We start from the raw sequence: 16,788 nt of genomic DNA on the forward strand, positions 1-16,788 counted from the left end.
ATTCCCCCGCCCGCCCGCCCGCCCCGGGCCGCTCAAGGCCGCCCTCCACCGGGCGTGGGCCTCCACCTAAGTCGACTCAGACTCAAATGAGTAACCTGGTGCGGTGTGTAAACATCACCCAATGTGGGGGGATGGGAGACAAAGGCGGCCGGGAGTGGTGTTGGCCACCCACCCCCCTCCTTCGTCGTTGTGCCGTTGCGGTCTTCATAGGTGCTTGCTAACAGCACTTGCCCCAACAGTCCGTCTTAGGCTACACGGGGGATCTTTGTCTTTGGTTGGGTGGGAGGAGGGTGGAGCGAGCCAGCTGCTGCGAGCGTCCGAAGGGGCGGAGCTTCACAAGAGGGGGGCGTGGTCTGCGGGGGGGGTGCGAGGGAGGGGCTAGCGGGGGAGGCCAACAGCAGCAGCTGCTGCTGTTGCTCCACCGCTCCTGCCTTTTTGATTGGACCACACGGCGAGCTCGGCCGTACGTCATCATCGCGGTGACGTCACGTCCGTGGGTGTCGGAGGTGCGGTGGCGGTGAGGGGGTTGGGCTGGGGGGGTGGGGTGAGGGGGCGGTGTTAAAATGTTGTTTTTTTGGAGGGGAGGGGGGGGAATAGTTGAGGGGGGGACGAGGGGCGGGGGCTAGTGGGGTAATACGAATGAGGGCGTGGTCACTGTGGAGGAGGCGTGGTCACCAGCGCTGTGGGCGTGGTCACGCGCGCGGTGGGGAGGGGTGGGGGCTGCAAGGGCGCGCGGTCATTCGAGGTGAGACGCCCACAATGTTTTTTGCTCTTCAGATTTTGCGCACTCTATTACTAAATGGGGGTGGCGAGTTTTAGCAGAAAGTTGATAGAGAGACACGTAGGTAAAAAAAAATTAAATTAATAAACATAAAATAAAAATCACGACGTTTCGGAGGCAACACAAGCCTCCGTCTTCAGGTGGAACCGTCACAGCACGATAGCTGTATCAAGTGACTTTACCGAAAAAACCTAAGAGTATGAATCCTTGCAGTCACGAAAGCTTCAAATCTAGAATTGATAGAGAGAGTTAAAAAATGTACGACTGCAAGTGTGGCTTAAAAAAAACATGCTGCAGGGATTGAGCGAAGAGGTTGTTTATTTTGAGGGTGAGTGGTGGTTGGTTGAAGGAGGGGTTTGGAATTCAGCTGTTTTTGGGATGGGAGATTTTTTTGTTGTTGTTGACCTTTTAAGCCAAAAAGATTCCTCCAACTTAGAATCGTTGCTTTTTTTTGTCACTTCATATACCAAGTGACGGCCCGCCGCAGTTCGGTTACCTAATAGTGGGTGTAGCAGTTGTTTTGCTGTCAAGGGATGTGTCCGTGATCTCTATCTGATGTCTTGTTAGTGTGCTTTGCAGCATTAAACTTGTACCTTACCAACACCAATCCCAGTGCTTGTGTGGTTAGCACGGGCAAGGAATAGACGCTAACTCTCCAGCCACCACTAACTGAACCCGAGCAGAGGCTAAGTCTGGCTCTATGAGCCTCTTGAATGAACACTTTATCCTTTAATTGCATTAGTCTGGCTCTGTGAGTCACATATATTAACACTGAATATAGTTGGGGCGCCACAGCGGCGAGATGTTAACTACCTCATCAGGTATACAGGAGGTCGTGGGTTTGATCCCGACCCTGACGCATGCTGCTGTATATTTGGAGTTTGCGTGTCTCTCTCTCTCTCACCATCATCACGGTGGCTAGGAGATGTTAACTGCCTCGCCTGGTATACAGCAGGTCGTGGGTTCGATCCCGACCCTGACGCCTGCTGTATATTTGGAGTTTGCGTGTCTCTCTCACCATCATCATGGTGGCTAGGAGATGTTAACTGCCTCGCCTGGTATACAGGAGGTCGTGGGTTTTATCCCGACCCTGACGCCTGCTGCTGTATATTTGGAGTTTGCGTGTCTCTCTCTCCCTGTGGTCGCGTGAACATTTTCTCCGGGTCCTCCGGTTTTTCCCTGCACACCTAGAAACGTGCATTTAGACTTTAGAGTATATAATTTGCTTGCTCTCTATTTACACGCGACGATAAGCCACTTCATTGGGCTATCATTTGTGGCGAGAAAAAAATAGCTATCATAGCTCAGTGGGTCTTACCTGTCAAAAAAAAGTATAGTTTATAGTTTTAGTATGGTAGTGTGGTTGGCATGGGCCCTGGTGCAAGGAATTCAATGCCCCCCCCCCGCTAACCACTGACCCCACTCCCACCACCTATCCATCACACCCCCCCCCCCGCCCTCTTTGTAACTCAGCGCTGACCCTATGAACTATATTCTGATTTTGACCACAAGTGGAAATCAACAAACAAACAAGCGGAGGCCCGACGCAATGGCACCGCCTGCACGCTCGACAGATGTGTCCGCTCAATGACTAGACAGCAGATCCGGTGCCTTGCCGTTTCAAATTCAGTGTACGCGACTCTTATCTTCCCACGAGCTCTCATCTGCTCCCAATATAAATGACAGGCAGCGGTATGATCGTTCATGCCGAGGAGGCTACAAAAACATCGTGAGAGAAAAAAACCTGGAGGCAGTTTAAACCAACTTTACTTCTTCCATGACGTGTGCTTTTGTCACTTATAATTGGACGCACAAATAAGTCAACCTTGTACATCGTTGCATTGTTTTTGGTTTAACTTAAAAGTGCGACAGCTAGCATAATCTGCTGCGTGTTTACGGACTTTAACAGAGTACACGTTAGATAAAAAAAACACGGCCAGCTTGTTTTTGAATGTTGTTTTTGAACCCTCTTCAAACCGTAAATACATATTTTATATTTGCCAAGAAAAACAAGACATTTTCAAGGTTAAGGGCATTGCTACCCCCAAGCAATCGTGCAATGCCCCCTACACAAACATGAATGCCCTTTACCGACCCACCACTACTTTCTAATAAATTAATCACTGCCCCCCTTTCCCAGTCTAATCAATAAACACATTCCTGTGGAGGGAGCTGGTAGGTACGTTGGGTTGCTCGGTCAATGGCCAGGGTCAACAGCGGCGTGGTGTATTCCGCAAATATGCCCGACTGTGAGGGCGGGCACAAGCCGGCGTGAGTAGGTTAAACGTTGAGTTTTATAAGGGCACCACGGAGTGACCAGCCCCTCCCCACCCAGCCCCACCCCTCCCACCCCCCACCCAGCCCCACCCAGCCCCTCCCCACCCTCCCCACCCTCCCCTCTCCACCCAGCCCCACCCCTCCCATTTTTTGATGTACGACGGACGGACACAATAATCCCCTGTGGGCTGGTGTAACCAAGAGGTTCCTACCAGTATAACCCGGGCCTCCCGTCCTCCCGCACACCCTACCTTCACCAACCCGCACTGACAACCGTGGTGAAATATGCTCAAAGTTGACCAAACATAGCGTGGGGGGCAGGACCTCGTCCATCGGTCGATCGAGAATGATTGCGTTGGTTTGTTTTTTTTCCTTCAAAGTTCCGACCGCATTATTCCGACGTGAGGAATGCAACCACCAATTCAGTGGTGTACTCTTAAATCTGTCCAGGCCCTACACCGATCCTGCAGTGGCGTCTGTCAGCCCCGCATTCATCCCCACCCCCACCGAATCAAAATACTCGTCGAGCTCTGACCATGCCTAGGAATGATGACTGCCGCACCGCCACCAATCTAAACATTTCCCCGGTAATAGACTGCCCTTTGCCAATCCTGCAACCATCATCCTCATCATCAGCCATGGTCAATCCACTGCAGGATGAAGGCCCCCCCCCCTCCCTCCCCAAGCCGTCACCATCTCTCATGATCCTGCCATGTTGAAGCAGTAACAATAATATTATACACTGCCTGCAAATGTGCTGATTACACCCTGAAACGCCCGATAACAAGAATAATATTTAAGGCGATGAACCTTAACAACCCCCCCCCCCCCCAATGACCCACTTATCCATACCCATTGCCGAACTTATCAAAACCAGCTTAAAAACACCCACCACGTCTTCTACATTGCCCCCGAATAGTAAAGCAAGTGCCAATCCACCCCTCCACCCGCTATGACGGGCACACAGCAGCCAGCCAACTGTGCCCCCCAAACACACGGCGGCAGATCCACTCCAATGCGCTAACCTCGCTCTCCAACCAACACAACAACACTGCACCCCCACACAACAACACTGCACCACCACACAACAACACTGCACCACCACACAACAACACTGCACCCCCACACAACAACACTGCACCCCCACACAACAACACTGCACCCCCACACAACAACACTGCACCACCACACAACAACACTGCACCACCACACAACAACACTGCACCCCCACATAACAACACTGCACCCCCACAGATTAACACTGCACCCCCACACGCCACACAACAACACTGCACCCCCACACAACAACACTGCACCCCCACACAACAACACTGCACCACCACACAACAACACTGCACCCCCACACAACAACACTGCACCCCCACACAACAACACTGCACCCTCACATAACAACACTGCACCCCCACACAACAACACTGCACCACCACACAACAACACTGCACCCCCACACGCCACACAACAACACTGCACCCCCACACAACAACACTGCACCCCCACACAACAACACTGCACCACCACACAACAACACTGCACCCCCACACAACAACACTGCACCCCCACACAACACTGCACCACCACACAACAACACTGCACCCCCACACAACAACACTGCACCACCACACAACACTGCACCCTCACCAAACAACACTGCACCCTCACATAACAACACTGCACCCCACACAACAACACTGCACCCTCACATAACAACACTGCACCCCCACACAACAACACTGCACCCCCACACAACAACACTGCACCCCACACAACAACACTGCACCACCACACAACAACACTGCACCCCCACACAACAACACTGCACCCCCACACAACAACACTGCACCCCCACACAACAACACTGCACCCTCACATAACAACACTGCACCCCCACACAACAACACTGCACCCCCACACAACAACACTGCACCCCCACACAACACTGCACCACCACACAACAACACTGCACCACCACACAGCAACACTGCACCACCACACAACAACACTGCACCACCACACAACAACACTGCACCCCCACACAACAACACTGCACCACCACACAACAACACTGCACCCTCACATAACAACACTGCACCCCACACAACAACACTGCACCCTCACATAACAACACTGCACCCCCACACAACAACACTGCACCACCACACAACAACACTGCACCTTCACATAACAACACTGCACCACCACACAACAACACTGCACCCCCACACAACAACACTGCACCACCATACAACAACACTGCACCACCACACAACAACACTGCACCCCCACACAACACTGCACCACCACACAACAACACTGCACCACCACACAACAACACTGCACCCTCACACAACAACACTGCACCCCCACACAACAACACTGCACCACCACACAACAACACTGCACCCTCACATAACAACACTGCACCACCACACAACAACACTGCACCCCCACACAACAACACTGCACCACCATACAACAACACTGCACCACCACACAACAACACTGCACCCTCACATAACAACACTGCACCACCACACAACAACACTGCACCCCCACACAACAACACTGCACCACCATACAACAACACTGCACCACCACACAACAACACTGCACCCCCACACAACACTGCACCACCACACAACAACACTGCACCCCCACACAACAACACTGCACCCTCACACAACAACACTGCACCCCCACACAACAACACTGCACCACCACACAACAACACTGCACCCTCACATAACAACACTGCACCACCACACAACAACACTGCACCCCCACACAACAACACTGCACCACCATACAACAACACTGCACCACCACACAACAACACTGCACCCCCACACAACAACACTGCACCACCACACAACAACACTGCACCACCACACAACAACACTGGACCACTACACAACAACACTGCACCACCACACAACAACACTGCACCCCCACACGCCACACAGCAAACCCTGCTTCCAGATATGGGGGGTAAGATACGTACCAGTATGATTAATACCCCCCCGGCATAACCCCCCATGAACATAATATCACCGCCCTCCCACCGCCCCTCCATATGTGGAGGTAGCAAACCCTCCCTCCATCTCCCTCTTCTGCCCCCATCAACAACCCCCCCCATCACCCCCCATCACCCGCTGCCCCCCCCCTTCTCCCTGCGCGCCCCCCACCTCGGCGCTGCGGGAAAGCGAAGGGGAGGAGGAGGAGTTGGTGGTGGAGGTGGTGGAGGTGACGTAATTGCTCAGAGGCGATTGGGCGAGTTGCCGAGGCGAGGGCTCCGCAATGGAATCTTCCAAGAGAGGCAGCCGCTGCTGCTTCTGCTCGTAAACAACGGGACCCTGGGTGCGCGGGGGGGAGGGAGAGGAGGGGGGGAGGGAGAGATGAGAGACGAGAGAGAGGGGGCAGAATGTGAAAGGGAGAATGAGGTTGAAGAGGAAGCAGATGAGGGAGGAGAGGGAGGGGGGAGGTTGGAGACGACGAGGAGGTGAGAGAAAGGAGGAGGTGAGGAGAGAGGAGGAGACCGTGGGGAAGAGAGTTCAGGGGTGGGGGTGGGGGAAGAGTGGAATAGCGGGTGGGTGGAGCGGACAGATAAATGAGGTGTGGAGGAAGGTGAGGGGGAAGAGGTGGGGAGATGAGAGACGAGGTCGGGGTTGGAGGATGTCGCGGGATCTGTGAGCGGAGACGACTTGCGGCGGGAACGAGGTGGTCGCGGCGATGAGAAGAGGTGTAAAGGGGTGGGGGGTGGAGAAAGAGGAGGCGAGGTGGTGAAGAGGAGAGGTTAGGTCATGGGTAGTCGGGGGGAGATGAGGGGGGAGCGGTGATGGAGATTGGACGAGTTGAGAGGGATGAGGAGAAGGAGAGGGGGGAGGGGGGAAGGGGGGCAGAGGGGAGGGGGAAGGGGGGACAGAGGGGAGGGGGAAGGGGCGGGGGGAGGGGAGAGGGGGGGGATAGAGGGGAGGGGGCAGAGGGGAGGGGGGCCAGATGGGAGGGGGAAGAGGGGGACAGAGGGGAGGAGGATGGAGAGGGGGTTAAGGGGGGCAGAGGGGAGGGGGAAAGGGGGGGGACAGAGGGAAGGGGGGGAAGTGGTGGCGACAACAACAACAGCAGCAGAATCTGAAGCTGAAACAAAGAGAAAGAGAGAGAACGGAGAGCGTAGCTTCTCTTTATCGGAACATGTATTTCTATGGAGGAATCCGAAGAGCTGTGAAGCTCTTCTCCACGGATGTTCAATCGCGACGGACGCAGCCAGCGACACGAACCCGCGGCGCCTACAAGAGCGGTGGCCGAAAGAACCAAGAATATTGAATCCCTGCAGTCACGAAAGCTTTAAATCGAAACAACAACAACATCAATTTTGTGAACAATTCTGTGCAGCCACATGTGCAACCGACGTTTCGGATAAGCCTCCTTATTTTGAGTGATTAAAATAATAATAAAAGATATTTGTTTATTTCAATATGGTAAAAAAACATCGTTTACAATTGGTTAAATAAGCATTTTTTTATTCGTATATGTATTTATATCCATTTATTTTAATATAAAAATTGGTTACATAGCTCTGACCAGCAGTGGATTGACAATTAAAGGGGCTGTACGTGTCCATTCTTCACCACGCACTTACAATCAATACACAGCCCTTTGTCAATCCACTGCTGGATGAGATTCCTCTCCGCGCCGTGTCGGTTGTTTGACCATACTTCACCAGTGTGGGCTCGGGCTAGTAAGGAGTGGGGGGAATCCCAGGATCGGTTCAGTCACCCGTGGCCAGGAATTACGACTCTGCACTGCGCTAACCACTGCACCACCCATCCTCTCAACTCAAGCACAGATACAAAGACAAAAGGTCCACCCGTGTAGCCTTAACAGACTGTAGGGGCAAGTTCTGTTAGCGAGCACCTACGAAGGGCGGCGTGGCACACGAGAGGGGGGGGGGGTGGCCAACACCACGCCTGGCCGCCTTTGTCTCCCCAAAGGCGATAATTACACACCGCACCAGGCACTCATTTGAGGCTGAGTCGACCTCGGGGAGGCCCAGGAGCGGTTCAGATAATCGCCACCGGTGTTGGCCGTGAGCGGGAATCGAACCCGGGTCGCCGGGTATCGTAGCGCAGCGTGCTGACCACTACACCACCGCTCCCCGCAAGCACAGACGCACACACGGTCGTACAGCGTGTGTAGGACACAGTCCTGTATGGTATATGCGTTCTTATCCCCCCCCCCCCCCCTTGTAAACATTGAGTCATCGCATTTGTGAATTGAAGCACAAAATGTTCTCAACGCATATTTGGAGAGAGAGAGAGAAAGAGCAAAAAAAGTCAAAAAAGTTTAAGGTGCCGTTGTTAATTGCTCGCGACAACAGCGGCGCCTTCGCCGACCAGTCGGCACGCACTGACCGGCGTGGTGAAGTATGGTGTTGTATACTAACCCCTTCTTCCAAAATTGATATTAATAATATTTGATGATATTTTTATATATTATCTTTTTACTTGTTTTTATAATGAATGAAAACACACCAAAGCGCAGCAAACTGCAAAACACCAGGTGTTGTTAAGTAATGAACTGGAGGAGGGCTAGGATGGCAGAATTTGCAACCTTGCTTCAAGGAAAGATAAGGCCTGATGAACGGGCACATGTCACCCGTGCAGGCGGCAGAGACAGTGGGAGAGTCAGCCAGACATAGTTAAGGCAAAAAGCCCAACCATCCTGCATGGTTTTAAAGTAACGTCAAAATTCGAAATTCAACAACAGAGTAGGCTAAATTATCGATCCTCGCGCTCGCTCAAATTGGAGACCAGGCTGCGAGCTACATCAATGAACCATTGCCCATTTGCTAATCCAATACTGAATGTTAATATTACTGAAGTCAAAACGAATTCTATGACCTCAGCACATGGGCGAATAATAGGGCAGTGTCAACTCAAAGGCAATGGAAGGAAGCAGAGGCGCCTTTGTCTAAATCACAACCACAGAAAGCCAGGAATCATCACTGATTGTGTGTTTAGGGATTCCGAGCTAGTTGGAACACGTGCACACAGGGAGGAGGTAGAAATACGCCTTGTCCTCCTGCAGCTGAGGGAGCAAAGATAAACCCAAAAAGGCCAAGGAAGTGGGTCAGCTCAAGGCTGTGTGCACAGGGGAGGGAGCTGATTAAGAATAACACTCCCAGAGCAGAAGGTTGGATGGCCACAGTGAGACGAGAATAAGAGTGTTGTGTATCTCTCAAGGATGCAGACTCAGCTGAACAACAAGGCTGCGGGGGTCACCAGAAGTTCGCGTTCGCCTAGTTAAGACAAAAAGCTCAATTATTCTGTATTGCTATTAAAGTAACGTTAAAGTCGGAATTTAACAACAGGGTAGGCTAAAGTTATTGATATGAAATGTTATTTCCATACTTTAATACTTTCTATACAACTCGACCCGAAGCATATGCGGGATGAATCACCACCAGGTCGAATATAAAATACATAATAAAAGAGCGATGTTAAACCCAGGGTCGGAGAAAAAGGGAGATCCCGGCCGTCTTTGTATCCCCGCAGCGCGGGATAGGAGTGTGTATACGCTCGGGGAAACACCTCCACTTGAGTCAAGCACCACGATGGGAAACGACAGACCTTAGGTTACATACAGAATCATAACTGTGAAATGGTAAGGGACAAATGTTAAAACTTTTTAACCATTTCTTTGTGCGTCGGTGAGGGTCGGAGGGAGTGTTGCCCCTCCCTCCAGGTCGTGCAACACGGACAAAGACGCCTATGAGACGATTTGTAACGTCTGTGTTTTGGTTCATGAAGAAGGCCAGACAAGAGATAATATCGCACCCAGACAGAGAGACGACTTCGAGGCAATTTGTAACATCTGATTGTTTGCTCGTGGATTTTATGGAGGGAGTATGACAACGGAATATACCGTGGGTGATGCACACAAGGACATACGGACGTACAGACACACACATGGACACACCTACCTACGGACAGATCCTGACACAGCAAAAATCGAAAGAAACCCCGCCTTGTGGGCAGGATCCAAAGGGATTTTTCGGCATAAAAGAGAGGACCCTGAGCATTGGAAACCAGCTCGACCGGGAGGGTCGACTCAGGAGCGAGCTGCGACCAGCGGGTCGGCTCGACTCATCTTCAGCTCGTCTGAGACTCAGCCGAGTTCGATCGGCTCACCGGAGCCGGCTCTCGGGGCTCGACTCAAGCGGCTCCCCATCTCCTCTGCAGGCGGGCAAGACCCGCTTGACAGCTCAACTCGGCCTGCGTGGGTCAACCTCTGCCGAGTCGGAGGTCTCTGCTGCCGCCGGAGTGGTGAGGGTCGCGGTTTGGAGACGAGGCTCCGTGCTCACCCTGGTCGACGACCCAACACTGCACGCTGCGAGCTGTGGGCGCCACCTACCGACCGGGTTCCGAACTGCGACAGCGTATCAACGGGCATCCGAACCAGTTCACCACGGTGACAGGGGAGCGACTGATACGTATGACGCGCACCGCCCCCTCACCACACGACCACCAGGCGTCTGTTTGACATAAAGAACCGACTCCGAACACTGACTATTCAAGACAACTCTTACCACTCAAACACACTCGAACCCATAAGCCATCCGTGGCTGTGAAGGCATCACAACGAGACCGAGTGATGGCCATCCGTCGTTTATAAGTGTATTCGTAATTTTTTTATCTTTAATATTTAGTGGGCTGTACTCTTAATCGCATAAATTCCCAACAGATCCATCAATACGAATTGATTCTTGGCACCTCCTTCCGCCGAGCCATGCTCACGTGGGGAGTGGTGGCCCACCAGATCCTTATCAGGTGATCTGGTCCCCAATTAGTAAACTTGGTATAAGATAACGATCTTCGGAAAAGGAGCACCGTCGCAGGCCCTTACTCCGAGCCATTCTGTTGTCAGATAACCTGCCGATGTATCTGTTGAGATTGGTGCCTTTAAGAATAATAACTGTTTTTGATTGAGTTTTTTTATCGCCGTATAATCTTTCAAGTATCTTTCAGTCATAATCGCCGCACGTACTCGCATCCTCTACAGAATATTCAACTGTCCCGTGACCCAAGGTGCTAACAACGTGATAAGGGTTGCGTATGATCAATAAGGAGTGCGGTACTGCGTGAACAATATTGAGTATAATCATTCATTAACGTTAAGGTTTTTCTTAGCATAGTATTTGCATATTTTAACGACTCTCTCTCTCACTAACAACCATCGCGTTATGCGGGATCCATGTGCCGTTGTCAAAGTGAAATCAGACAATCGTTGATGATACTGTATTGATGCCGTGTTGAGGTTCCGGGATTGAGAGTTCGCATACTATATCATAGTTGAGGTTGAATTAGTAATAAATTGATTAATACAGAAGTGGTTGTGTGATTCTTTCCTGAAATCTATGCATAAGATCTGCTTCTGCGTTGAGATCTGAACTTGGTGACCTTAATAAACACACTAATACATACTCAGTAAATGTTAAAGCGATAACGGAGTGAACCGGGGACCTAAAATATAACCACGAATACCCACTCTGGGAATGTTAAAGCGAGAATGAGACGAACCTAGACAACGATGCCGAGTTAATCTAAGTTAATCTTGCATACTTACACCACACCTGCATAACTGCATACGATTAATTGCCTTATTCCGATCGATAACCCACCCTCGTCACCGAGGCGGGGTCTGGTTATCATAACGACTTGCATTATCATAATTACACCCACTCGCATAATTACTACGATTACCTCTCGAATTGGCATAATTAAATGTGCATAATTACATAAATTAACATATTTCCGGATGATTACACATTTGGCCAAATTTAATTTGATTATTATTATTTTCACTGAATATTCATAACCCACATATACAACATAATAATTTCACCCACGCACGCATACAACATAACAAATTTTGATAACCAACATATACAACAATGGTCAAACAACACCCAGCGCAAGGCTCGTGGGGAGGAGGCCATCAATAATCCAGCAGTGGATTGACAAAGGCACGCATATCCATCATATAATCCTATATGTTTGTTCACCCGGTGTGGTAACTGCCTCGCCTGGTATGCAGGGAGGTCGTGGGTTCGATCCAGACCCTGACGCCTGCTGCTGTATATTTGGATTTTGCGTGTCTCTCTGTCATCACCATCATCATCACGGTGGCTATGAGATGTTAACTGCCTCGCCTGGTATACAGGAGTGCGTGGGTTCGATCCAGACCCTGACGCCTGCTGCTGTATATTTGGATTTTGCGTGTCTCTCTGTCATCACCATCATCATCACGGTGGCTATGAGATGTTAACTGCCTCGCCTGGTATACAGGAGTGCGTGGGTTCGAGCCCGACCCTGACGCCTGCTGCTGTATATTTGGAGCTTGCGTCTCTCTCTCCCCTTAATCGCGTGGAATTTTCTCCGGGTCCTCCGGTTTTTCCTACCACATTTCGAATCAACATCACGCGTTTAGAGGATTCGGCTCTTTCCATGTCCACATGATGATGATAAGCCACTTCGTTGATCTATAATTGGTGGCCAGGTCGCTTCTAAAAAAAGAGCTTATATCTCAGTGAGTCAAACCTGGTAAAATAAAATATATAATTACTCTTTGGTTCTTTCGGTAAAGTCACGTAGGTAGAAAAATAAAACAATATGAAAATAATTATAATAATATTGTTTTATTTTTCTACCTACGTGACTTTACTGAAAGAACCAAACAGTATGGATTCCTGCAGTCACGAAAGCTTCAAATCAAGATTAAATATACATAGCTTACTAACACAATCATATGGACAGCTTTATACAATATCATTCGGTGGGATTGGGATGTAGCAAGCCGAACATTATTCCCGGATAGTTCCGGCTGCAACTCAGCACAGGGATCAAACAATGGCTTTATGATGGTGATGATCATGTTTATGACTGTATTGTTTTGCAAAGCAGTCGGTTTCCACGCTGTGCGTTTAAAGCTTAACAATGAAGATCCGTGACTTACCCCCTCCCCCCGAACCTCTCCCCACCAACCTCCCTTATCTAAATGCGAGTTTTTGATTAACGCTCAAAGTCTGTGAATGGCCTTTGTGGCTTAAGAAGGTGAGGATGTTTTTTTGAATACGCAAATTTCAGGCGGAACGCTGCTCCCAGGGAATTATGGAAGCCACGAACACAGCCAACTCGCCTTGTTTTCTTCTAAACCTACAGGTCAGTGGGTCAAACCTGGTAACCATACTTCACCACGCCGGTAGATAGGCCACAACGATACGGGATTATTACGGATAGGCGGTACCTTTGCATCTCTCGTTGGTTGTAGTGGACTTACGCCGATAACTCTGTACTTCAAACCGGGCCCTAAGAGAATTTCCGGAAAAAATCGAGTGACAAAATTAAACTCCTGGAGGGCGGGGAGGGGCGGCGGGGTGGGGGCCGTGTGGGGGTGGGGGGGGGGCCGTGTGTTATTTGACCATACTTCACCACGCCGGTCAGCGCGTGCTGATCATCCGGTAAGTGTGAGCGACTAGATTTGTAACATTTTTGTTTTGACACCGGCTAAGAAGTTGTATGGATTGCGTCTTGTTTTTCAGGGTGCGTCTTATAATCCAGAGAATAGCGTCAAGCCACCCTCTACCCCCCCCCCCGCCCCCCCTTTGTTTCAACAGGATATGGGTCCGTCTGCAAAGGTCTGTGAGCTTATGCGTGCATCACAGCGCAATGTTTACAGATAAACATCTGCTGTCGCGTAACGGATCAGACACGTGGATTTGGAACAAAGACAATGAAAACAACACCAACAACAAAACCTCTCTCAATTTGTACAGAGAGAGAGAGAGAGACACGCTGAGCTTTTCAGAAGCGACCTGGCCGCAAATGATTGGTCACGAAAGTGGCTCATCATGTTAATGTATAGCAGCCGAATAGTCTAAAAGCACGTTGATTTTAAATGTGGCGGTGGGGCGTTGGGGGGGGGCACTGGGAGAGAGACACGCAAAATCCAAATATACAGCTGGCGTCAGGGTCGGGATCGAACCCACACCCTCCTGAATATCAATTGAGGGAGTCAACATCTCGCCTCCACGTCATTAGACGACATACTGAGGGTACGGGAGAGACGACAGACTCATACGGAATATGCGCTCGGGCATAACGGCGTCGCTCGAAAGGATGATGCTGATGAAGATGATGGCCGGTGGTCGATACCAACGACGGCAGAAAAGAAAAAAACGCGCCCGAGATGACGTCAAACCACGAAGATGGAGCGATTCATTGGGCCCGCTTGCAAGCCAGCGACGCCGTTTTAAATCTAGATTGAAAATAATTTCTTTAGAACCGCTCGCTGTCGTGTTTAGTTCGCTGCCCTCCCCCCCGGAAACCTCCTATGAACGCGGTTGGCTACTTACGGAAGTGCGAAAGAAGTTCAACGCTGCATTCGTACAACACCCGATGCTCACAGGTAGCGTGGCATGCAAAGTGATGGACAGATTCCAGCTTGCATAGTCCGACGAGATTTGGCCCATTGAGGGTGTTCGTTTAGTTGCACAAGAGAGAGTCCTCCGTGCAAATGTCCCTCTCCCAATTAGCCCGAGGAACCGCACACAAGTCAGACAGTTCGCCGGCACCAACGGCAATTGCCCAAGACTCTGCAGTCCTCCGTATGTATTTGTACATGTCGTAGGCCCGCTAATGAGAGTGTATTTTCACGTGGGATAAAAACCGGGGCACCCGGAGAAAACGCAGGTGGTGCTACGAGGGGGCGCAACGCTCTATCCCATCCAGAAGGGACACGGTGATGTTTAGACGCACTTTGCAGTATCGCATTCCAGCGGCAAGCCAAGGGGTTACGGCTCCTCGACACCGAAGGGGAAGAAAGTTTGTCAACATTCGCGCGATCCACCAACACTCGCTGCCTCCACGGTGCTGGATTATTTGCCACGTGCGTCAGCCACCACCACCACCACCACAGCCCCGTTTGGTCAAAAGCAAAGAATCGGGTTCGGTTACGCACAATAAAATGTGAACCCTAGATGAAAAACACGATGACGTCACCGCATCGTACTGTGCACGTCGTGATTTAATTTAGTTGTTTTCCTTTTTGACGTGACTTTACCGAAAAAACCAAAGACTGTGCACTCCTGTCGTGTTTTCGTATTGTTTGTTGTTGTAGCTTTCTGACGCTGGACCTTTGTAAAAAAAATTTGCTTTGTAGCTCATCGGATTCCTCCAGTGCCAAGAAATACTCGGATGATCCCGAAACTCATTTTTTTTCTCAAAGATACAGTTCCATAACCCGAATTGGGACAAGGCGCTCGGTTGTCCGTATGCGGCGTGCGTCGCCACGTGGCTTTAAAATACCGAGCCCGGCACACGGACATCTCATTCTCGCTCTGGCTCACGTCCGCGCGAGCCCATCGTTTTACGAGTCCATAACTTACATCAGCCAGCCCTGTAAAATAAAACCGCCACGGGTACAAAGCCAAAAAGTAATTACGAAGGGAAACATTATTCGGTTATTGAGAAAGCATATATGGGCGGATATTTTTCACGGTTCAAATTCCAGTGGCCACCCTGATTAATACTACGGTGTGTGTTGATAGCAACAACAAAAATACAACTACTGTACGCGCCCATCTGGCTTCACAGTGGACGTGACGATCCCCTGGCTTCATGTGCCCGAGTCAGGGTTTAAATTTGACGCATTTGAAATAATGAGACTGCAAATTATTAAATTGGGATTATGCACAGCAATCGTCGCTTACCGACTGCAAAAGCCTGGCAGGACCCTCCTGATACAGTAAAAAGAAGAAAAAAAATACTCGAAACAAATAGGAAAATATTTAATAGTTTGACGGTTCAGGCAATTGCCCTACTTCACAGCCAGAACATTTTCCGAAGCATCACCTTTTCAATCTTTTTGGGGTTTAAGGCCGCAGAGTGTTGTTATTTACCACACGTGTTGAGTTTTGTTGTTGTTGTTGTTGTGTTGAATTTCCTCCTGAAAAAAAATTCACGATACTCAGTGAGGATTTCCTGGTTTAATAAGTGTTATATATAAGTGCTGTTTCCACAGACCGGCTTTGGCGAGTGGAAAACGTGGTGACACTCAGCCGTAAATATACATTATTTTATGTTATGAATAATAAGAGATGGTGACGTGCAGGTGTTAGGTGGATTATTCCGTCGCAGGGTTGTGAGTAGCGGCTGTGGTTTGGGGGTGGGCTATATCCAGCAGTGGATTGACCATGACTGCTGCTGCTGATGATGAAGATGATAATGCTGCTCCTGCTGCAGAAGGACTTTTGTTGTTTAGGAAAGCCATTGGCCAACTGGCGTCCAGCTGCTCCCAAAAATTTCTGGAAAAGGTCTCGCAGGACAGGTGCTAAAGTAGAGGAGGATGGATGATGTGAGCAGTGGGGTTGCCTTCATTCAGCAGCGGATTGACAAGGGGGCTTGTGGGGGGGGGGGGAGCTGTAAATGACGAATCGTATTCATTCGTTCGTGAAACGAAGTCGTGGCTTAAATTTTGATTTAAAACTTTCGTGACTGCAGGAATTCATATTCTTTGGTTTTTTCGATAAAGTCACGTAGATAGAAATTTTAAATATAAAAAAAACACTAGTGGGTTTTTTTTATTTTCTATCTACGTGACTTTACCGAAAGAACAAAAGACTATGAAAGCCGTGGCATCTTCAATAAACCCACGCG

Source organism: Lampetra planeri, chromosome 6 (genome assembly GCF_965212315.1).
Source record: "Lampetra planeri chromosome 6, kcLamPlan1.2.h2, whole genome shotgun sequence".
Classification (NCBI taxonomy): domain Eukaryota; kingdom Metazoa; phylum Chordata; class Hyperoartia; order Petromyzontiformes; family Petromyzontidae; genus Lampetra; species Lampetra planeri.